Below are 18,858 nucleotides of genomic sequence, written 5' to 3' on the forward strand. Positions count from 1 at the left end.
GACACTGGTCTTCCACGTACTACTGGATTCAGGGACATCCTCTTAGACAGGGTTTGCCGGTCATCTGGTGATGGGGCAGATTCTTATTACATTTGCTCCATCCTCTAATGTTTCAACGCATTCGGATGGCCACACTGGTGAACCCTGCTGGTCAGATTGGAAATGCAATAGTGGAAATGCCACACAAACTTAGGTCAAACATGCATAAACCAACCTATTACAAACCAATGCAAATGCTATCTTGAAAGTAAAACCTTTCAAATAGAATTAGCTTACCACCCTCAGGTGAGTCTTGAACGGCAGGGTTGGCTTTATCAGCAGTTTCCACGGCAGAGCACGAGCTCATACAAGGTGTTTGTCCGTGGTAAAGAAGAAGCCTCCCCGTCGGGGAATCGAACCCCGGTCTTCCGCGTGACAGGCGGAGATACTGTCCACTATACTAACGAGGACCGGTCGTCACAGCAGTGTCCCTGAGCGGTACGGCATTGTATGCTCAGCCGTTGAGAAGTCAATTAATACTGGACATGCTTTATGGGAGTTATTGTTATTTAAGCCTTTCACTTTGGCCAAGGGGGGCAGGAAGAGGAGCTTTCCCTCTCCTGTGGAGGAATCCACCTGCAATCCAAGGAGATAAAGGGTTTGTTCATTTAGCCTCCAGAAAGTTCCTAAAAACCTCATGCGAATTCTAGACACTGGTCTTCCACATACTACTGGATTCAGGGACATCCTCTTAGACAGGGTTTACTAACTATACTAACGAGGACCGGTCGTCAAAGCAGTGTCCCTGAGCGGTACGGCATTGTATGCCTCTCCCTCTCCTGTGGAGGAATCCACCTGCAATCCAAGGAGATGAAGGGTTTGTTCATTTAGCCTCCAGAAAGTTCCATTAAAATATCAAGCGAATTCTAGACACTGGTCTTCCACGTACTACTGGATTCAGGGACATCCTCTTAGACAGGGTTTGCCGGTCATCTGGTGATGGGGCAGATTCTTATTACATTTGCTCCATCCTCTAATGGAAATGGCTATATTATTGTTTTTAACAAAAAAAGACAAAAAGCTGGGTGGGAGGAGCCTGCACCAGACATTACCCTTGCTGAGCATGGTGGCATGTGTGTGATAGCACATTGTCCCAACGTCTCATGGTTACAGCTCGAGTTTCTCTTCATTCACGCATAAATCTTTCGCCTTTTACTAAAGATTTCCGTGGAGGGGAACGTTTGCGAGTTATTGGTATTTTTGGATGCTCTGCTCACAGTAGAGCTAAATGCCTTTGTTCAAAAACAGAAGACTTTTTGTTTGGAGCTGGGTTTTGGTCAAACCATTGCCACTTTCCCAGTTCACAACTTCAAATCTTGGGTCAGCAGAATGATTGTAAGGTTTACGAAACACAAAAGGGTAGTGTTGGGAGAAACAAAGCTTTTCAAAGCTTTCAACTGATTGCTTTGCAAATTGATTAACTGTTTCAACGCATTCGGAAGGCCACACTGGTGACCCCTGCTGGTCAGATTGGAAATGCAACACTGGAAATGCCACACAAACTCAGGTCAAACATGCATAAACCAACCTTTTACAAACCAATGCAAATGCTATCTTGAAAGTAAAACCTTTCAAATAGAATTAGCTTACCACCCTCAGGTGAGACTTGAACGGCAGGGTTGGCTTTATCAGCAGTTTCCACGGCAGAGCATGAGCTCATACAAGGTGTTTGTCCGTGGTAAAGAAGAAGCCTCCCCGTCGGGGAATCGAACCCCGGTCTTCCGCGTGACAGGCGGAGATACTGTCCACTATACTAATGAGGACCGGTCGTCACAGCAGTGTCCCTGAGCGGTACGGCATTGTATGCTCAGCCGTTGAGAAGTCAATTAATACTGGACATGCTTTATGGGAGTTATTGTTATCTAAGCCTTTCATTTTGGCCAAGAGGGGCAGGAAGAGGAGCTCTCCCTCTCCTGTGGAGGAATCTACCTGCAATCCAAGGATATAAAGGGTTTGTTCATTTAGCCTCCAGAAAGTTCCTAAAAATCTCATGCGAATTCCAGACACTGGTCTTCCACGTACTACTGGATTCAGGGACATCCTCTTAGACAGGGTGTGCCGGTCATCTGGTGATCGGGCAGATTCTTATTACATTTGCTCCATCCTCTAATGTTTCAACGCATTCGGATGGCCACACTGGTGACCCCTGCTGGTCAGATTGGAAATGCAATAGTGGAAATGCCACACAAACTTAGGTCAAACATGCATAAACCAAACTTTTACAAACCAATGCAAATGCTATCTTGAACGTAAAACCTTTCAAATAGAATTAGCTTACCACCCTCAGGTGAGTCTTGAACGGCAGGGTTGGCTTTATCAGCAGTTTCCACGGCAGAGCACGAGCTCACCCAAGGTGTTTGTACGTGGTAAAGAAGAAGCATTCCTGTGGAGGAATCTACCTGCAATCCAAGGAGATGAAGGGTTTGTTCATTTAGCCTCCAGAAAGTTCTTAAAAATCTCATGCGAATTCCAGACACTGGTCTTCCACGTACTACTGGATTCAGGGACATCCTCTTAGACAGGGTTTGCAGGTCATCTGGTGATGGGGCAGATTCTTATTACATTTGCTCCATCCTCTAATGTTTCAACGCATTCGGATGGCCACACTGGTGAACCCTGCTGGTCAGATTGGAAATGCAACAGTGGAAATGCCACACAAACTTAGGTCAAACATGCATAAACCAACCTTTTACAAACCAATGCAAATGCTATCTTGAAAGTAAAACCTTTCAAATAGAATTAGCTTACCACCCTCAGGTGAGTCTTGAACGGCAGGGTTGGCTTTATCAGTAGTTTCCACGGCAGAGCATGAGCTCATACAAGGTGTTTGTCCATGGTAAAGAAGAAGCCTTCCTGTGGAGGAATCCACCTGCAATCCAAGGAGATGAAGGGTTTTTTCATTTAGCCTCCAGAAAGTTCCATTAAAATATCAAGCGAATTCTAGACACTGGTCTTCCACGTACTACTGGATTCAGGGACATCCTCTTAGACAGGGTTTGCCGGTCATCTGGTGATGGGGCAGATTCTTATTACATTTGCTCCATCCTCTAATGTTTCAACGCATTCGGATGGCCACACTGGTGAACCCTGCTGGTCAGATTGGAAATGCAATAGTGGAAATGCCACACAAACTTAGGTCAAACATGCATAAACCAACCTATTACAAACCAATGCAAATGCTATCTTGAAAGTAAAACCTTTCAAATAGAATTAGCTTACCACCCTCAGGTGAGTCTTGAACGGCAGGGTTGGCTTTATCAGCAGTTTCCACGGCAGAGCACGAGCTCATACAAGGTGTTTGTCCGTGGTAAAGAAGAAGCCTCCCCGTCGGGGAATCGAACCCCGGTCTTCCGCGTGACAGGCGGAGATACTGTCCACTATACTAACGAGGACCGGTCGTCACAGCAGTGTCCCTGAGCGGTACGGCATTGTATGCTCAGCCGTTGAGAAGTCAATTAATACTGGACATGCTTTATGGGAGTTATTGTTATTTAAGCCTTTCACTTTGGCCAAGGGGGGCAGGAAGAGGAGCTTTCCCTCTCCTGTGGAGGAATCCACCTGCAATCCAAGGAGATAAAGGGTTTGTTCATTTAGCCTCCAGAAAGTTCCTAAAAACCTCATGCGAATTCTAGACACTGGTCTTCCACATACTACTGGATTCAGGGACATCCTCTTAGACAGGGTTTACTAACTATACTAACGAGGACCGGTCGTCAAAGCAGTGTCCCTGAGCGGTACGGCATTGTATGCCTCTCCCTCTCCTGTGGAGGAATCCACCTGCAATCCAAGGAGATGAAGGGTTTGTTCATTTAGCCTCCAGAAAGTTCCATTAAAATATCAAGCGAATTCTAGACACTGGTCTTCCACGTACTACTGGATTCAGGGACATCCTCTTAGACAGGGTTTGCCGGTCATCTGGTGATGGGGCAGATTCTTATTACATTTGCTCCATCCTCTAATGGAAATGGCTATATTATTGTTTTTAACAAAAAAAGACAAAAAGCTGGGTGGGAGGAGCCTGCACCAGACATTACCCTTGCTGAGCATGGTGGCATGTGTGTGATAGCACATTGTCCCAACGTCTCATGGTTACAGCTCGAGTTTCTCTTCATTCACGCATAAATCTTTCGCCTTTTACTAAAGATTTCCGTGGAGGGGAACGTTTGCGAGTTATTGGTATTTTTGGATGCTCTGCTCACAGTAGAGCTAAATGCCTTTGTTCAAAAACAGAAGACTTTTTGTTTGGAGCTGGGTTTTGGTCAAACCATTGCCACTTTCCCAGTTCACAACTTCAAATCTTGGGTCAGCAGAATGATTGTAAGGTTTACGAAACACAAAAGGGTAGTGTTGGGAGAAACAAAGCTTTTCAAAGCTTTCAACTGATTGCTTTGCAAATTGATTAACTGTTTCAACGCATTCGGAAGGCCACACTGGTGACCCCTGCTGGTCAGATTGGAAATGCAACACTGGAAATGCCACACAAACTCAGGTCAAACATGCATAAACCAACCTTTTACAAACCAATGCAAATGCTATCTTGAAAGTAAAACCTTTCAAATAGAATTAGCTTACCACCCTCAGGTGAGACTTGAACGGCAGGGTTGGCTTTATCAGCAGTTTCCACGGCAGAGCATGAGCTCATACAAGGTGTTTGTCCGTGGTAAAGAAGAAGCCTCCCCGTCGGGGAATCGAACCCCGGTCTTCCGCGTGACAGGCGGAGATACTGTCCACTATACTAATGAGGACCGGTCGTCACAGCAGTGTCCCTGAGCGGTACGGCATTGTATGCTCAGCCGTTGAGAAGTCAATTAATACTGGACATGCTTTATGGGAGTTATTGTTATCTAAGCCTTTCATTTTGGCCAAGAGGGGCAGGAAGAGGAGCTCTCCCTCTCCTGTGGAGGAATCTACCTGCAATCCAAGGATATAAAGGGTTTGTTCATTTAGCCTCCAGAAAGTTCCTAAAAATCTCATGCGAATTCCAGACACTGGTCTTCCACGTACTACTGGATTCAGGGACATCCTCTTAGACAGGGTGTGCCGGTCATCTGGTGATCGGGCAGATTCTTATTACATTTGCTCCATCCTCTAATGTTTCAACGCATTCGGATGGCCACACTGGTGACCCCTGCTGGTCAGATTGGAAATGCAATAGTGGAAATGCCACACAAACTTAGGTCAAACATGCATAAACCAAACTTTTACAAACCAATGCAAATGCTATCTTGAACGTAAAACCTTTCAAATAGAATTAGCTTACCACCCTCAGGTGAGTCTTGAACGGCAGGGTTGGCTTTATCAGCAGTTTCCACGGCAGAGCACGAGCTCACCCAAGGTGTTTGTACGTGGTAAAGAAGAAGCATTCCTGTGGAGGAATCTACCTGCAATCCAAGGAGATGAAGGGTTTGTTCATTTAGCCTCCAGAAAGTTCTTAAAAATCTCATGCGAATTCCAGACACTGGTCTTCCACGTACTACTGGATTCAGGGACATCCTCTTAGACAGGGTTTGCAGGTCATCTGGTGATGGGGCAGATTCTTATTACATTTGCTCCATCCTCTAATGTTTCAACGCATTCGGATGGCCACACTGGTGAACCCTGCTGGTCAGATTGGAAATGCAACAGTGGAAATGCCACACAAACTTAGGTCAAACATGCATAAACCAACCTTTTACAAACCAATGCAAATGCTATCTTGAAAGTAAAACCTTTCAAATAGAATTAGCTTACCACCCTCAGGTGAGTCTTGAACGGCAGGGTTGGCTTTATCAGTAGTTTCCACGGCAGAGCATGAGCTCATACAAGGTGTTTGTCCATGGTAAAGAAGAAGCCTTCCTGTGGAGGAATCTACCTGCAATCCAAGGATATGAAGGGTTTGTTCATTTAGCCTCCAGAAAGTTCCTAAAAATCTCATGCGAATTCCAGACACTGGTCTTCCACGTACTACTGGATTCAGGGACATCCTCTTAGACAGGGTTTGCCAGTCATCTGGTGATGGGGCAGATTCTTATTACATTTGCTCCATCCTCTAATGTTTCAACGCATTCGGATGGCCACACTGGTGAACCCTGCTGGTCAGATTGGAAATGCAATAGTGGAAATGCCACACAAACTTAGGTCAAACATGCATAAACCAAACTTTTACAAACCAATGCAAATGCTATCTTGAAAGTAAAACCTTTCAAATAGAATTAGCTTACCACCCTCAGGTGAGTCTTGAACGGCAGGGTTGGCTTTATCAGCAGTTTCCACGGCAGAGCACGAGCTCATACAAGGTGTTTGTCCGTGGTAAAGAAGAAGCCTCCCCATCGGGGAATCGAACCCCGGTCTTCCGCGTGACAGGCGGAGATACTGTCCACTATACTAACGAGGACCGGTCGTCAAAGCAGTGTCCCTGAGCGGTACGGCTTTGTGTGCCTCTCCCTCTCCTGTGGAGGAATCCACCTGCAATCCAAGGAGATGAAGGGTTTTTTCATTTAGCCTCCAGAAAGTTCCATTAAAATATCAAGCGAATTCTAGACACTGGTCTTCCACGTACTACTGGATTCAGGGACATCCTCTTAGACAGGGTTTGCCGGTCATCTGGTGATGGGGCAGATTCTTATTACATTTGCTCCATCCTCTAATGTTTCAACGCATTCGGATGGCCACACTGGTGAACCCTGCTGGTCAGATTGGAAATGCAATAGTGGAAATGCCACACAAACTTAGGTCAAACATGCATAAACCAACCTATTACAAACCAATGCAAATGCTATCTTGAAAGTAAAACCTTTCAAATAGAATTAGCTTACCACCCTCAGGTGAGTCTTGAACGGCAGGGTTGGCTTTATCAGCAGTTTCCACGGCAGAGCACGAGCTCATACAAGGTGTTTGTCCGTGGTAAAGAAGAAGCCTCCCCGTCGGGGAATCGAACCCCGGTCTTCCGCGTGACAGGCGGAGATACTGTCCACTATACTAACGAGGACCGGTCGTCACAGCAGTGTCCCTGAGCGGTACGGCATTGTATGCTCAGCCGTTGAGAAGTCAATTAATACTGGACATGCTTTATGGGAGTTATTGTTATTTAAGCCTTTCATTTTGGCCAAGGGGGGCAGGAAGAGGAGCTTTCCCTCTCCTGTGGAGGAATCCACCTGCAATCCAAGGAGATAAAGGGTTTGTTCATTTAGCTTCCAGAAAGTTCCTAAAAACCTCATGCGAATTCTAGACACTGGTCTTCCACATACTACTGGATTCAGGGACATCCTCTTAGACAGGGTTTACTAACTATACTAACGAGGACCGGTCGTCAAAGCAGTGTCCCTGAGCGGTACGGCATTGTATGCCTCTCCCTCTCCTGTGGAGGAATCCACCTGCAATCCAAGGAGATGAAGGGTTTGTTCATTTAGCCTCCAGAAAGTTCCATTAAAATATCAAGCGAATTCTAGACACTGGTCTTCCACGTACTACTGGATTCAGGGACATCCTCTTAGACAGGGTTTGCCGGTCATCTGGTGATGGGGCAGATTCTTATTACATTTGCTCCATCCTCTAATGGAAATGGCTATATTATTGTTTTTAACAAAAAAAGACAAAAAGCTGGGTGGGAGGAGCCTGCACCAGACATTACCCTTGCTGAGCATGGTGGCATGTGTGTGATAGCACATTGTCCCAACGTCTCATGGTTACAGCTCGAGTTTCTCTTCATTCACGCATAAATCTTTCGCCTTTTACTAAAGATTTCCGTGGAGGGGAACGTTTGCGAGTTATTGGTATTTTTGGATGCTCTGCTCACAGTAGAGCTAAATGCCTTTGTTCAAAAACAGAAGACTTTTTGTTTGGAGCTGGGTTTTGGTCAAACCATTGCCACTTTCCCAGTTCACAACTTCAAATCTTGGGTCAGCAGAATGATTGTAAGGTTTACGAAACACAAAAGGGTAGTGTTGGGAGAAACAAAGCTTTCAACTGATTGCTTTGCAAATTGATTAACTGTTTCAACGCATTCGGAAGGCCACACTGGTGACCCCTGCTGGTCAGATTAGAAATGCAACACTGGAAATGCCACACAAACTCAGGTCAAACATGCATAAACCAACCTTTTACAAACCAATGCAAATGCTATCTTGAAAGTAAAACCTTTCAAATAGAATTAGCTTACCACCCTCAGGTGAGACTTGAACGGCAGGGTTGGCTTTATCAGCAGTTTCCACGGCAGAGCATGAGCTCATACAAGGTGTTTGTCCGTGGTAAAGAAGAAGCCTCCCCGTCTGGGAATCGAACCCCGGTCTTCCGCGTGACAGGCGGAGATACTGTCCACTATACTAACGAGGACCGGTCGTCACAGCAGTGTCCCTGAGCGGTACGGCATTGTATGCTCAGCCGTTGAGAAGTCAATTAATACTGGACATGCTTTATGGGAGTTATTGTTATCTAAGCCTTTCATTTTGGCCAAGAGGGGCAGGAAGAGGAGCTCTCCCTCTCCTGTGGAGGAATCCACCTGCAATCCAAGGATATGAAGGGTTTGTTCATTTAGCCTCCAGAAAGTTCCTAAAAATCTCATGCGAATTCCAGACACTGGTCTTCCACGTACTACTGGATTCAGGGACATCCTCTTAGACAGGGTGTGCCGGTCATCTGGTGATCGGGCAGATTCTTATTACATTTGCTCCATCCTCTAATGTTTCAACGCATTCGGATGGCCACACTGGTGACCCCTGCTGGTCAGATTGGAAATGCAATAGTGGAAATGCCACACAAACTTAGGTCAAACATGCATAAACCAAACTTTTACAAACCAATGCAAATGCTATCTTGAAAGTAAAACCTTTCAAATAGAATTAGCTTACCACCCTCAGGTGAGTCTTGAACGGCAGGGTTGGCTTTATCAGCAGTTTCCACGGCAGAGCACGAGCTCATACAAGGTGTTTGTCCGTGGTAAAGAAGAAGCATTCCTGTGGAGGAATCTACCTGCAATCCAAGGAGATGAAGGGTTTGTTCATTTAGCCTCCAGAAAGTTCTTAAAAATCTCATGCGAATTCCAGACACTGGTCTTCCACGTACTACTGGATTCAGGGACATCCTCTTAGACAGGGTTTGCAGGTCATCTGGTGATGGGGCAGATTCTTATTACATTTGCTCCATCCTCTAATGTTTCAACGCATTCGGATGGCCACACTGGTGAACCCTGCTGGTCAGATTGGAAATGCAACAGTGGAAATGCCACACAAACTTAGGTCAAACATGCATAAACCAACCTTTTACAAACCAATGCAAATGCTATCTTGAAAGTAAAACCTTTCAAATAGAATTAGCTTACCACCCTCAGGTGAGTCTTGAACGGCAGGGTTGGCTTTATCAGTAGTTTCCACGGCAGAGCATGAGCTCATACAAGGTGTTTGTCCATGGTAAAGAAGAAGCCTTCCTGTGGAGGAATCTACCTGCAATCCAAGGAGATGAAGGGTTTGTTCATTTAGCCTCCAGAAAGTTCCTAAAAATCTCATGCGAATTCCAGACACTGGTCTTCCACGTACTACTGGATTCAGGGACATCCTCTTAGACAGGGTGTGCCGGTCATCTGGTGATCGGGCAGATTCTTATTACATTTGCTCCATCCTCTAATGTTTCAACGCATTCGGATGGCCACATTGGTGAACCCTGCTGGTCAGATTGGAAATGCAACAGTGGAAATGCCACACAAACTTAGGTCAAACATGCATAAACCAACCTTTTACAAACCAATGCAAATGCTATCTTGAAAGTAAAACCTTTCAAATAGAATTAGCTTACCACCCTCAGGTGAGACTTGAACGGCAGGGTTGGCTTTATCAGCAGTTTCCACGGCAGAGCATGAGCTCATACAAGGTGTTTGTCCGTGGTAAAGAAGAAGCCTCCCCGTCGGGGAATCGAACCCCGGTCTTCCGCGTGACAGGCAGAGATACTATCCGCTATACTAACGAGGACCGGTCGTCACAGCAGTGTCCCTGAGCGGTACGGCATTGTATGCTCAGCCGTTGAGAAGTCAATTAATACTGGACATGCTTTATGGGAGTTATTGTTATTTAAGCCTTTCATTTTGGCCAAGAGGGGCAGGAAGAGGAGCTCTCCCTCTCCTGTGGAGGAATCCACCTGCAATCCAAGGATATGAAGGGTTTGTTCATTTAGCCTCCAGAAAGTTCCTAAAAATCTCATGCGAATTCCAGACACTGGTCTTCCACGTACTACTGGATTCAGGGACATCCTCTTAGACAGGGTTTGCCAGTCATCTGGTGATGGGGCAGATTCTTATTACATTTGCTCCATCCTCTAATGTTTCAACGCATTCGGATGGCCACACTGGTGAACCCTGCTGGTCAGATTGGAAATGCAATAGTGGAAATGCCACACAAACTTAGGTCAAACATGCATAAACCAACCTTTTACAAACCAATGCAAATGCTATCTTGAAAGTAAAACCTTTCAAATAGAATTAGCTTACCACCCTCAGGTGAGACTTGAACGGCAGGGTTGGCTTTATCAGCAGTTTCCACGGCAGAGCATGAGCTCATACAAGGTGTTTGTCCGTGGTAAAGAAGAAGCCTCCCCGTCGGGGAATCGAACCCCGGTCTTCCGCGTGACAGGCAGAGATACTGTCCGCTATACTAACGAGGTCCGGTCGTCACAGCAGTGTCCCTGAGCGGTACGGCATTGTATGCTCAGCCGTTAAAAAGTCAATTAATACTGGACATGCTTTATGGGAGTTATTGTTATTTAAGCCTTTCATTTTGGCCAAGAGGGGCAGGAAGAGGAGCTCTCCCTCTCCTGTGGAGGAATCCACCTGCAATCCAAGGATATGAAGGGTTTGTTCATTTAGCCTCCAGAAAGTTCCTAAAAATCTCATGCGAATTCTAGACACTGGTCTTCCACGTACTACTGGATTCAGGGACATCCTCTTAGACAGGGTTTGCCAGTCATCTGGTGATGGGGCAGATTCTTATTACATTTGCTCCATCCTCTAATGTTTCAACGCATTCGGATGGCCACACTGGTGAACCCTGCTGGTCAGATTGGAAATGCAATAGTGGAAATGCCACACAAACTTAGGTCAAACATGCATAAACCAAACTTTTACAAACCAATGCAAATGCTATCTTGAAAGTAAAACTTTTCAAATAGAATTAGCTTACCACCCTCAGGTGAGTCTTGAACGGCAGGGTTGGCTTTATCAGCAGTTTCCACGGCAGAGCACGAGCTCATACAAGGTGTTTGTCCGTGGTAAAGAAGAAGCCTCCCCATCGGGGAATCGAACCCCGGTCTTCCGCGTGACAGGCGGAGGTACTGTCCACTATACTAACGAGGACCGGTCGTCAAAGCAGTGTCCCTGAGCGGTACGGCTTTGTGTGCCTCTCCCTCTCCTGTGGAGGAATCCACCTGCAATCCAAGGAGATGAAGGGTTTTTTCATTTAGCCTCCAGAAAGTTCCATTAAAATATCAAGCGAATTCTAGACACTGGTCTTCCACGTACTACTGGATTCAGGGACATCCTCTTAGACAGGGTTTGCCGGTCATCTGGTGATGGGGCAGATTCTTATTACATTTGCTCCATCCTCTAATGTTTCAACGCATTCGGATGGCCACACTGGTGAACCCTGCTGGTCAGATTGGAAATGCAATAGTGGAAATGCCACACAAACTTAGGTCAAACATGCATAAACCAACCTATTACAAACCAATGCAAATGCTATCTTGAAAGTAAAACCTTTCAAATAGAATTAGCTTACCACCCTCAGGTGAGTCTTGAACGGCAGGGTTGGCTTTATCAGCAGTTTCCACGGCAGAGCACGAGCTCATACAAGGTGTTTGTCCGTGGTAAAGAAGAAGCCTCCCCATCGGGGAATCGAACCCCGGTCTTCCGCGTGACAGGCGGAGATACTGTCCACTATACTAACGAGGACCGGTCGTCACAGCAGTGTCCCTGAGCGGTACGGCATTGTATGCTCAGCCGTTGAGAAGTCAATTAATACTGGACATGCTTTATGGGAGTTATTGTTATTTAAGCCTTTCATTTTGGCCAAGGGGGGCAGGAAGAGGAGCTTTCCCTCTCCTGTGGAGGAATCCACCTGCAATCCAAGGAGATAAAGGGTTTGTTCATTTAGCCTCCAGAAAGTTCCTAAAAACCTCATGCGAATTCTAGACACTGGTCTTCCACATACTACTGGATTCAGGGACATCCTCTTAGACAGGGTTTACTAACTATACTAACGAGGACCGGTCGTCAAAGCAGTGTCCCTGAGCGGTACGGCATTGTATGCCTCTCCCTCTCCTGTGGAGGAATCCACCTGCAATCCAAGGAGATGAAGGGTTTGTTCATTTAGCCTCCAGAAAGTTCCATTAAAATATCAAGCGAATTCTAGACACTGGTCTTCCACGTACTACTGGATTCAGGGACATCCTCTTAGACAGGGTTTGCCGGTCATCTGGTGATGGGGCAGATTCTTATTACATTTGCTCCATCCTCTAATGGAAATGGCTATATTATTGTTTTTAACAAAAAAAGACAAAAAGCTGGGTGGGAGGAGCCTGCACCAGACATTACCCTTGCTGAGCATGGTGGCATGTGTGTGATAGCACATTGTCCCAACGTCTCATGGTTACAGCTCGAGTTTCTCTTCATTCACGCATAAATCTTTCGCCTTTTACTAAAGATTTCCGTGGAGGGGAACGTTTGCGAGTTATTGGTATTTTTGGATGCTCTGCTCACAGTAGAGCTAAATGCCTTTGTTCAAAAACAGAAGACTTTTTGTTTGGAGCTGGGTTTTGGTCAAACCATTGCCACTTTCCCAGTTCACAACTTCAAATCTTGGGTCAGCAGAATGATTGTAAGGTTTACGAAACACAAAAGGGTAGTGTTGGGAGAAACAAAGCTTTTCAAAGCTTTCAACTGATTGCTTTGCAAATTGATTAACTGTTTCAACGCATTCGGAAGGCCACACTGGTGACCCCTGCTGGTCAGATTGGAAATGCAACACTGGAAATGCCACACAAACTCAGGTCAAACATGCATAAACCAACCTTTTACAAACCAATGCAAATGCTATCTTGAAAGTAAAACCTTTCAAATAGAATTAGCTTACCACCCTCAGGTGAGACTTGAACGGCAGGGTTGGCTTTATCAGCAGTTTCCACGGCAGAGCATGAGCTCATACAAGGTGTTTGTCCGTGGTAAAGAAGAAGCCTCCCCGTCGGGGAATCGAACCCCGGTCTTCCGCGTGACAGGCGGAGATACTGTCCACTATACTAACGAGGACCGGTCGTCACAGCAGTGTCCCTGAGCGGTACGGCATTGTATGCTCAGCCGTTGAGAAGTCAATTAATACTGGACATGCTTTATGGGAGTTATTGTTATCTAAGCCTTTCATTTTGGCCAAGAGGGGCAGGAAGAGGAGCTCTCCCTCTCCTGTGGAGGAATCTACCTGCAATCCAAGGATATAAAGGGTTTGTTCATTTAGCCTCCAGAAAGTTCCTAAAAATCTCATGCGAATTCCAGACACTGGTCTTCCACGTACTACTGGATTCAGGGACATCCTCTTAGACAGGGTGTGCCGGTCATCTGGTGATCGGGCAGATTCTTATTACATTTGCTCCATCCTCTAATGTTTCAACGCATTCGGATGGCCACACTGGTGACCCCTGCTGGTCAGATTGGAAATGCAATAGTGGAAATGCCACACAAACTTAGGTCAAACATGCATAAACCAAACTTTTACAAACCAATGCAAATGCTATCTTGAACGTAAAACCTTTCAAATAGAATTAGCTTACCACCCTCAGGTGAGTCTTGAACGGCAGGGTTGGCTTTATCAGCAGTTTCCACGGCAGAGCACGAGCTCACCCAAGGTGTTTGTACGTGGTAAAGAAGAAGCATTCCTGTGGAGGAATCTACCTGCAATCCAAGGAGATGAAGGGTTTGTTCATTTAGCCTCCAGAAAGTTCTTAAAAATCTCATGCGAATTCCAGACACTGGTCTTCCACGTACTACTGGATTCAGGGACATCCTCTTAGACAGGGTTTGCAGGTCATCTGGTGATGGGGCAGATTCTTATTACATTTGCTCCATCCTCTAATGTTTCAACGCATTCGGATGGCCACACTGGTGAACCCTGCTGGTCAGATTGGAAATGCAACAGTGGAAATGCCACACAAACTTAGGTCAAACATGCATAAACCAACCTTTTACAAACCAATGCAAATGCTATCTTGAAAGTAAAACCTTTCAAATAGAATTAGCTTACCACCCTCAGGTGAGTCTTGAACGGCAGGGTTGGCTTTATCAGTAGTTTCCACGGCAGAGCATGAGCTCATACAAGGTGTTTGTCCATGGTAAAGAAGAAGCCTTCCTGTGGAGGAATCTACCTGCAATCCAAGGATATGAAGGGTTTGTTCATTTAGCCTCCAGAAAGTTCCTAAAAATCTCATGCGAATTCCAGACACTGGTCTTCCACGTACTACTGGATTCAGGGACATCCTCTTAGACAGGGTTTGCCAGTCATCTGGTGATGGGGCAGATTCTTATTACATTTGCTCCATCCTCTAATGTTTCAACGCATTCGGATGGCCACACTGGTGAACCCTGCTGGTCAGATTGGAAATGCAATAGTGGAAATGCCACACAAACTTAGGTCAAACATGCATAAACCAAACTTTTACAAACCAATGCAAATGCTATCTTGAAAGTAAAACCTTTCAAATAGAATTAGCTTACCACCCTCAGGTGAGTCTTGAACGGCAGGGTTGGCTTTATCAGCAGTTTCCACGGCAGAGCACGAGCTCATACAAGGTGTTTGTCCGTGGTAAAGAAGAAGCCTCCCCATCGGGGAATCGAACCCCGGTCTTCCGCGTGACAGGCGGAGATACTGTCCACTATACTAACGAGGACCGGTCGTCAAAGCAGTGTCCCTGAGCGGTACGGCTTTGTGTGCCTCTCCCTCTCCTGTGGAGGAATCCACCTGCAATCCAAGGAGATGAAGGGTTTTTTCATTTAGCCTCCAGAAAGTTCCATTAAAATATCAAGCGAATTCTAGACACTGGTCTTCCACGTACTACTGGATTCAGGGACATCCTCTTAGACAGGGTTTGCCGGTCATCTGGTGATGGGGCAGATTCTTATTACATTTGCTCCATCCTCTAATGTTTCAACGCATTCGGATGGCCACACTGGTGAACCCTGCTGGTCAGATTGGAAATGCAATAGTGGAAATGCCACACAAACTTAGGTCAAACATGCATAAACCAACCTATTACAAACCAATGCAAATGCTATCTTGAAAGTAAAACCTTTCAAATAGAATTAGCTTACCACCCTCAGGTGAGTCTTGAACGGCAGGGTTGGCTTTATCAGCAGTTTCCACGGCAGAGCACGAGCTCATACAAGGTGTTTGTCCGTGGTAAAGAAGAAGCCTCCCCGTCGGGGAATCGAACCCCGGTCTTCCGCGTGACAGGCGGAGATACTGTCCACTATACTAACGAGGACCGGTCGTCACAGCAGTGTCCCTGAGCGGTACGGCATTGTATGCTCAGCCGTTGAGAAGTCAATTAATACTGGACATGCTTTATGGGAGTTATTGTTATTTAAGCCTTTCACTTTGGCCAAGGGGGGCAGGAAGAGGAGCTTTCCCTCTCCTGTGGAGGAATCCACCTGCAATCCAAGGAGATAAAGGGTTTGTTCATTTAGCCTCCAGAAAGTTCCTAAAAACCTCATGCGAATTCTAGACACTGGTCTTCCACATACTACTGGATTCAGGGACATCCTCTTAGACAGGGTTTACTAACTATACTAACGAGGACCGGTCGTCAAAGCAGTGTCCCTGAGCGGTACGGCATTGTATGCCTCTCCCTCTCCTGTGGAGGAATCCACCTGCAATCCAAGGAGATGAAGGGTTTGTTCATTTAGCCTCCAGAAAGTTCCATTAAAATATCAAGCGAATTCTAGACACTGGTCTTCCACGTACTACTGGATTCAGGGACATCCTCTTAGACAGGGTTTGCCGGTCATCTGGTGATGGGGCAGATTCTTATTACATTTGCTCCATCCTCTAATGGAAATGGCTATATTATTGTTTTTAACAAAAAAAGACAAAAAGCTGGGTGGGAGGAGCCTGCACCAGACATTACCCTTGCTGAGCATGGTGGCATGTGTGTGATAGCACATTGTCCCAACGTCTCATGGTTACAGCTCGAGTTTCTCTTCATTCACGCATAAATCTTTCGCCTTTTACTAAAGATTTCCGTGGAGGGGAACGTTTGCGAGTTATTGGTATTTTTGGATGCTCTGCTCACAGTAGAGCTAAATGCCTTTGTTCAAAAACAGAAGACTTTTTGTTTGGAGCTGGGTTTTGGTCAAACCATTGCCACTTTCCCAGTTCACAACTTCAAATCTTGGGTCAGCAGAATGATTGTAAGGTTTACGAAACACAAAAGGGTAGTGTTGGGAGAAACAAAGCTTTTCAAAGCTTTCAACTGATTGCTTTGCAAATTGATTAACTGTTTCAACGCATTCGGAAGGCCACACTGGTGACCCCTGCTGGTCAGATTGGAAATGCAACACTGGAAATGCCACACAAACTCAGGTCAAACATGCATAAACCAACCTTTTACAAACCAATGCAAATGCTATCTTGAAAGTAAAACCTTTCAAATAGAATTAGCTTACCACCCTCAGGTGAGACTTGAACGGCAGGGTTGGCTTTATCAGCAGTTTCCACGGCAGAGCATGAGCTCATACAAGGTGTTTGTCCGTGGTAAAGAAGAAGCCTCCCCGTCGGGGAATCGAACCCCGGTCTTCCGCGTGACAGGCGGAGATACTGTCCACTATACTAATGAGGACCGGTCGTCACAGCAGTGTCCCTGAGCGGTACGGCATTGTATGCTCAGCCGTTGAGAAGTCAATTAATACTGGACATGCTTTATGGGAGTTATTGTTATCTAAGCCTTTCATTTTGGCCAAGAGGGGCAGGAAGAGGAGCTCTCCCTCTCCTGTGGAGGAATCTACCTGCAATCCAAGGATATAAAGGGTTTGTTCATTTAGCCTCCAGAAAGTTCCTAAAAATCTCATGCGAATTCCAGACACTGGTCTTCCACGTACTACTGGATTCAGGGACATCCTCTTAGACAGGGTGTGCCGGTCATCTGGTGATCGGGCAGATTCTTATTACATTTGCTCCATCCTCTAATGTTTCAACGCATTCGGATGGCCACACTGGTGACCCCTGCTGGTCAGATTGGAAATGCAATAGTGGAAATGCCACACAAACTTAGGTCAAACATGCATAAACCAAACTTTTACAAACCAATGCAAATGCTATCTTGAACGTAAAACCTTTCAAATAGAATTAGCTTACCACCCTCAGGTGAGTCTTGAACGGCAGGGTTGGCTTTATCAGCAGTTTCCACGGCAGAGCACGAGCTCACCCAAGGTGTTTGTACGTGGTAAAGAAGAAGCATTCCTGTGGAGGAATCTACCTGCAATCCAAGGAGATGAAGGGTTTGTTCATTTAGCCTCCAGAAAGTTCTTAAAAATCTCATGCGAATTCCAGACACTGGTCTTCCACGTACTACTGGATTCAGGGACATCCTCTTAGACAGGGTTTGCAGGTCATCTGGTGATGGGGCAGATTCTTATTACATTTGCTCCATCCTCTAATGTTTCAACGCATTCGGATGGCCACACTGGTGAACCCTGCTGGTCAGATTGGAAATGCAACAGTGGAAATGCCACACAAACTTAGGTCAAACATGCATAAACCAACCTTTTACAAACCAATGCAAATGCTATCTTGAAAGTAAAACCTTTCAAATAGAATTAGCTTACCACCCTCAGGTGAGTCTTGAACGGCAGGGTTGGCTTTATCAGTAGTTTCCACGGCAGAGCATGAGCTCATACAAGGTGTTTGTCCATGGTAAAGAAGAAGCCTTCCTGTGGAGGAATCTACCTGCAATCCAAGGATATGAAGGGTTTGTTCATTTAGCCTCCAGAAAGTTCCTAAAAATCTCATGCGAATTCCAGACACTGGTCTTCCACGTACTACTGGATTCAGGGACATCCTCTTAGACAGGGTTTGCCAGTCATCTGGTGATGGGGCAGATTCTTATTACATTTGCTCCATCCTCTAATGTTTCAACGCATTCGGATGGCCACACTGGTGAACCCTGCTGGTCAGATTGGAAATGCAATAGTGGAAATGCCACACAAACTTAGGTCAAACATGCATAAACCAAACTTTTACAAACCAATGCAAATGCTATCTTGAAAGTAAAACCTTTCAAATAGAATTAGCTTACCACCCTCAGGTGAGTCTTGAACGGCAGGGTTGGCTTTATCAGCAGTTTCCACGGCAGAGCACGAGCTCATACAAGGTGTTTGTCCGTGGTAAAGAAGAAGCCTCCCCATCGGGGAATCGAACCCCGGTCTTCCGCGTGACAGGCGGAGATACTGTCCACTATACTAACGAGGACCGGTCGTCAAAGCAGTGTCCCTGAGCGGTACGGCTTTGTGTGCCTCTCCCTCTCCTGTGGAGGAATCCACCTGCAATCCAAGGAGATGAAGGGTTTTTTCATTTAGCCTCCAGAAAGTTCCATTAAAATATCAAGCGAATTCTAGACACTGGTCTTCCACGTACTACTGGATTCAGGGACATCCTCTTAGACAGGGTTTGCCGGTCATCTGGTGATGGGGCAGATTCTTATTACATTTGCTCCATCCTCTAATGTTTCAACGCATTCGGATGGCCACACTGGTGAACCCTGCTGGTCAGATTGGAAATGCAATAGTGGAAATGCCACACAAACTTAGGTCAAACATGCATAAAC

General features: G+C 45.8%; 11 non-coding genes across 11 annotated transcripts; 5 read left to right on the forward strand and 6 right to left on the reverse strand.

The window, feature by feature from the left end:
* Window positions 1-377: 377 nt before the first annotated feature.
* On the reverse strand, window positions 378-449 carry trnad-guc (transfer RNA aspartic acid (anticodon GUC)). Its single transcript has one exon. It is a non-coding gene; the product is annotated as a tRNA-Asp (tRNA).
* A 700-nt stretch (window positions 450-1,149) lies between these two features.
* Window positions 1,150-1,265, forward strand: LOC148974514 (U5 spliceosomal RNA). Its single transcript, XR_016146176.1, has one exon. It is a non-coding gene; the product is annotated as a U5 spliceosomal RNA (small nuclear RNA).
* Window positions 1,266-3,359: 2,094 nt separating this feature from the next.
* trnad-guc (transfer RNA aspartic acid (anticodon GUC)) lies at window positions 3,360-3,431 on the reverse strand. Its single transcript has one exon. It is a non-coding gene; the product is annotated as a tRNA-Asp (tRNA).
* A 700-nt stretch (window positions 3,432-4,131) lies between these two features.
* LOC148974516 (U5 spliceosomal RNA) lies at window positions 4,132-4,247 on the forward strand. Its single transcript, XR_016146177.1, has one exon. It is a non-coding gene; the product is annotated as a U5 spliceosomal RNA (small nuclear RNA).
* A 2,687-nt stretch (window positions 4,248-6,934) lies between these two features.
* On the reverse strand, window positions 6,935-7,006 carry trnad-guc (transfer RNA aspartic acid (anticodon GUC)). The gene has a single exon. It is a non-coding gene; the product is annotated as a tRNA-Asp (tRNA).
* Window positions 7,007-7,706: 700 nt separating this feature from the next.
* LOC148974518 (U5 spliceosomal RNA) lies at window positions 7,707-7,822 on the forward strand. The gene has a single exon (XR_016146178.1). It is a non-coding gene; the product is annotated as a U5 spliceosomal RNA (small nuclear RNA).
* Window positions 7,823-11,281: 3,459 nt separating this feature from the next.
* Window positions 11,282-11,353, reverse strand: trnad-guc (transfer RNA aspartic acid (anticodon GUC)). Its single transcript has one exon. It is a non-coding gene; the product is annotated as a tRNA-Asp (tRNA).
* A 1,294-nt stretch (window positions 11,354-12,647) lies between these two features.
* Window positions 12,648-12,763, forward strand: LOC148974520 (U5 spliceosomal RNA). Its single transcript, XR_016146179.1, has one exon. It is a non-coding gene; the product is annotated as a U5 spliceosomal RNA (small nuclear RNA).
* A 465-nt stretch (window positions 12,764-13,228) lies between these two features.
* trnad-guc (transfer RNA aspartic acid (anticodon GUC)) lies at window positions 13,229-13,300 on the reverse strand. Its single transcript has one exon. It is a non-coding gene; the product is annotated as a tRNA-Asp (tRNA).
* A 2,150-nt stretch (window positions 13,301-15,450) lies between these two features.
* Window positions 15,451-15,522, reverse strand: trnad-guc (transfer RNA aspartic acid (anticodon GUC)). Its single transcript has one exon. It is a non-coding gene; the product is annotated as a tRNA-Asp (tRNA).
* Window positions 15,523-16,222: 700 nt separating this feature from the next.
* On the forward strand, window positions 16,223-16,338 carry LOC148974523 (U5 spliceosomal RNA). Its single transcript, XR_016146180.1, has one exon. It is a non-coding gene; the product is annotated as a U5 spliceosomal RNA (small nuclear RNA).
* Window positions 16,339-18,858: the final 2,520 nt, after the last annotated feature.

Source organism: Pimephales promelas, chromosome 13, assembly GCF_988280905.1.
Source record: "Pimephales promelas chromosome 13, fPimPro1.hap1.1, whole genome shotgun sequence".
Taxonomy (NCBI): Eukaryota; Metazoa; Chordata; class Actinopteri; order Cypriniformes; family Leuciscidae; genus Pimephales; species Pimephales promelas.